We start from the raw sequence: 5006 nt of genomic DNA on the forward strand, positions 1-5006 counted from the left end.
TTATTGGAAGTTGTCTAACTTATTTAACCTAAAATACCCGCTGTACTGTTAATGGGTGACGCCACTTACAGAAGCACGAATTAACTGAATCTAACATTAGTTCAAAAGTGCTTTGATCTTTCATGGTAACCAAATACTGATGAATAAATTTAAAAAAAAAATTGTTCTGTGGTTTCAGGAGTGATAATATAATCTTTCTACAAAGGAAGAGAAGCTCCAAGATTTCAAAATTTCTGAAGGGAGCTGCTGACAGAAATGCAGGAAACACAGGTGAGCATAGAAGAAATATGCATTCATATGCTTTTTTTTTCACAACATATTATCTTATATCACCATGCATCTGTTATATTACAGTTCATTAAAGGAAGGTTTTGAAAGATAGTGACACAAACCTAAATACATGAACATTAATAATTTTATTTTAAGAAATTGTTTGTGTGTGTGTGTGTGTGTGTGTGTGTGTGTGTATGTACTGTTTTCTTTTCTGCGTTTCACTTCTGCTCTAGCTTGCTTCCTTTAAATAAAGCTAAATATCGTTGGCTCTGTGATAAATTGCATATTATGTTTCTAGATTATGATGGCCGTGCAGCAGAGGAGCGCAGAGTCTCCTGTCGGACAACATCTCTAAGTCGCTATGAACCATGTGACTAGTAAGTAAAACCTCAAACATACAGGACACTACTGTTCAAAAGTTAGAGGTTGATATGATATTTTAAAATGTTTTTTGAATGTGTTTTTTAAGTAAGTCTTCTGCTCACCACTACTGCATTTATTTGATTAAAAATACAGTAAGAACAGAAATATTGTAAAATATTATCATTTAAAGGGATAGTTCACCCAAAAATGAAAATTTGATGTTTATCTGCTTACATCCAGGGCATCCAAGATGTAGGTGACTTTGTTTCTTCAGTAGAACACAAACGGAGATTTTTAACTCAAACCGTTGCAGTCTGTCAGTCCTATAATGCCAATCAATGGGCACAGAAACTTTGAGAGAGAAAAAACCTTGCACACACAAATCCAAATGAAACCTTGCGGCTCATGACGATACATTGACATCCTAAGACACGAAACGATCGGTTTGTGTCAGAAACTGAACAGTATTTATATCATTTTTTACCTCTGATACAGGCAATGTCCAACTCTCCTGAGCTCATCCACAACATCCGGCGCGTGATGCGTCAACGGCTCTGGAACATAGATATATATACATAGACATATACATAGATCCTTACATATAGCAGCCCATAGAAACAGTCGTTAATGAGGCATCTATGTATATATATCTATGTGCCAGAGCAGGGTGATGCGTCAAGCGCCGGATATTGTAACAGTTGGACATTGAGGTTTATCAGAGGTAAAAAATGAAATAAATACTGTTCAGTTTCTCGCACAAACCGATCGTTTCGTGTCTTAGGACATCAATGTATCGTAACGAGCCACAAGGTTTAATTTGGATTTGTCTGTGCATGCTTTTTAAAATGTAATTTTTTTGCTGTGATCAAAGCTGTATTTTCAGCATCATTACTCCAGTCTTCAGTGTCACATGATCTTCAGAAATCATTCCAAGATGCTGATTTGCTGCTCAAGAAACATTTCTGATTACTACCTTTGTTGAAAACAGTTTTGCTGCTTAACATTATTATGGAAACAATACCATTCAAACATTTGTGGTAAGAAAATAAAGAAATTAATACTTTTATTAATCAAGGGTGTATTACATTTATCAGAAGTAACAGTGAAGACATTTATAATGTTGGAAAAGATTTCTATTTACTAAATTGTTTAATACATTTAATAAATGTTGTTAATTGTACTTTCTATTCATCAAAGAATCCTGAAAAGGTATCACCGTTTCCACAAAAATGTTAAGAAGCAAAAACTGTTTTCAACTGTTTTAATAATCAGAAATGTTCTTGAGCAGCAAATCAGCATATTAGAATGATTTCTGAAGATCATGTGACCCTGAAGACTGGAGTAATGATGCTGAAAATACAGCTTTGATCACAGGAATAAATTACAATTTACAATATATTCAAATAGACAACAGTTCTTTTTAACGTGTAATTATATTTTGCAATATTACTATTTTCTCTGTATTCCTGATAAAATAAATGCAGACTTGGTGAGCAGAAGATATTTTTTTTCCCAAAACACTGTAATGTTTCCAAAATCTTGACAGTTACTGTATAATTGTTACTATATTGCTTAAATACCATTAATTGGATGGATTGGTGGTCCAAGATGCTGGGATAGGCTTCAGCCCCCGAGACCCTGGAGAGGATAAGTGGTTTGGAGAGTGAATAGATGGATGCATGAACTTACAAAATACTTTCATTTGCTTTGATTTTGTTTCTATTCTGACTGCTGTTCAGCTTAAAAATACCTTTCCATTATTGTTGTTTGTCGTTTTGCATCATTATATCTGTGCTAAACCTATTAAAATTAAGAAACTAATGAGAGGTTGTTTTTTATGTTTTTTTTACAGGATGCTATGTACCCAGCCTCAACCATTCATCAGAAGGACTGTGAAAGCGGGAACTCTTTGAACCAGCAGTGGCAGTTATAGTGGATAGTGGATAGTAGTGGATGATGAGGGACTGACATTAACCTGCCAAAAAAGGTTTCTCTGTGACATCGCCGCGAAACCCCCTTTTTGGTTCTTTCTGTCACCTTTTTTTAAGAGTGTAGATGAGTGTGCAACTGACCAATAACAACTGAGTATTCCAGCAAGCTGTTTATTAATATTGTGTAGAAGTGTACCATATGGGGTGAAGATCAAGACAACCAAACCAAAGGTGGACTGTAACCTACTGGACTATATGATAGACTTCATACTGACCACTACTGCCATGTATGCAGCATGAGACGTTTTTGAAAAGAGGGGCATTTCCTTCACCAAGTAAAAGTGTGGAGGATTCATCTGGCCTTCATCGGGCCTCATGAGGTGACTCTGTAGATGTAGAATAAATCAGCTTGCTTTAGGCTTGAAATGACTGAAATCTTCTCGTGAGTTGATATCATTTAAACATTCTTTAAAGTACTTCTCATTTCTTGTGAATGTATTTTGTAGTATGTGTAAAACTTTTCCACTGAAAGAACCTTTTTTACCGTTATTGATATTGTAGTCAAGGTTGTTAATGCGATGGACTGCACACATCTGTCTGTGTTGGGCTTGTGTTTACAGGTCGTATAAAACTAGGCCTGGCTGCAACAACTAATCGATAATTAAAATAATCATCAACGAATTTGAATAGTGCATCAAAACAAACAGACCGCTCATAATTCTGACTAAAATACACATTACAAATATTTTTTTGCTAGAAATTAAGTGTAGGTTTAAAGCCCTACATGTAACACAAGTAATCATATTTATGAGAGCAGTAACAGTAAAGGCACTATTGTTGGAACTGTCCATTAATATAATATAATATAATTGCTCTGTTCAGACGAATGATTGTGTTTATTCTTCGTACCTCTTACAAGTTAACATTGTGTTTTTTTGTTTAAATTGTTTTCAATTCTGTTTCAAAATAACAAGCAATCTGTTGTTTTTAGGTTTAGAATGTAATGTTTGTATTTTAACACTTTAATGCTTATAATGAACAGCAGAGCCGACATTGAGACATTCTTTATATTTGTTTTCATAGACAGGATGTGAAATTACATTCTTTAAAATAATGAATTAAAATGATCTTAATTAAAAATTATGTATATATTTTATTTATTTATTTATTTGTCATCCAATTACTAGTATTAATTAAAAAAATTACAAATAAATTGATTATCAAAAAAATGTGTTAGTTGCATGCAGCCCTACATAAGATATTGTTAAAGAGGTCGGCGGTATAATGTTGTGTGTGAACACGAAGTCATGTTTATTTGTGCAACATGTAATTAATTTCTATAGAGATAATGCATTATTACAGTGAAACTATTTGCTATTTTTATTTTGTAAATTAGCAGAAAACCATCTCTACCACTGCAGTGCTTTATCACTTTATCACTTATTTTTTAAATAAAGTTATAGTTCATAGTTCTGAATCATAGTTCGGAAAGCATAGTTCAGCTTTCCTGTAGCTCAAATAGTAGAGCATGGCGCTAGCAACGCCAAGATCATGGGTTCGAATCCCAGGGAAAGCAAGAGCTGATAAAATGTTAAAAAAAACTGTACCTTGAATGCAATGTAAGTCGCTTTGGATAAAAGCGTCTGCTGTAAATGTAAATGTAATTTTGACATGTGACAACAATATTTTGTTTCAGATGATGTAACTGCTATAATAAAGCCTGTATCATAGAATAGTAACGTGTCATTCTGTTTTTATTTTGTAGATGTTTGTTGAATAACTAGGCTTAAATGTAATTTGAAATACTTTAGTAAAACCATGGTTAAACTATGGTAACACATAGTTAATTTGTGGTTTAAAACCATAATTTTTTTAAAACCATGGTTACTACAGTCAGTTTATTACAGTTTTACTATAGTATTACTGCAATATAACTATAGTAAAACCATGGTTTGCACCAAAAAACCACGGGTACTACAGTCATGGTTAACTACAGTTTTACTATAGTAAAACCATGGTTAATTTTCGTAAGGGCAAATTCATTTAAATTGATTTTACCTTTAATGGACTTCTTTTTTTTTTCTTTTTTTGCAGAGGAAACACACAAGTTTTTATAAACAAGTACTGCATGATTTTGCTCTATATCATCAATGAAAATAGTTCCAGATAAAGTAACAGCTGAGCCGCTGCATCTCTAAAAGCAAACACAGCGGTGTTTCATTCATGAATGGAAGTGCGTTTTTGAACGAATCTAATGAGTCAGTGATTCATAAAGACGGTCACTCGCTTCATCCCTGAATGAAACAGCCGTTCGAACGAATCAATTGAATGAATGATTCAGTGATAAAATCAGTGTCTTGCCGCCACCTGCTGGCGGTTTCAGTTTCATTTTTAGCGCTTCGTTTCAGTTATTTAATTCATTTAATATTTCTATATTCA

General features: G+C 33.5%; 1 long non-coding RNA gene across 1 annotated transcript; it reads left to right on the plus strand.

The window, feature by feature from the left end:
• Positions 1-176: 176 nt before the first annotated feature.
• LOC131535766 (uncharacterized) lies at positions 177-2944 on the plus strand. Its single transcript, XR_009269740.1, has 3 exons — positions 177-270; positions 572-650; positions 2489-2944. It is a non-coding gene; the product is annotated as an uncharacterized LOC131535766 (long non-coding RNA).
• The last annotated feature ends 2062 nt before the right edge of the window (positions 2945-5006 follow it).

The sequence above is a fragment of the Onychostoma macrolepis genome, unplaced genomic scaffold (genome assembly GCF_012432095.1).
Source record: "Onychostoma macrolepis isolate SWU-2019 unplaced genomic scaffold, ASM1243209v1 Scaffold93, whole genome shotgun sequence".
NCBI lineage: Eukaryota > Metazoa > Chordata > Actinopteri > Cypriniformes > Cyprinidae > Onychostoma > Onychostoma macrolepis.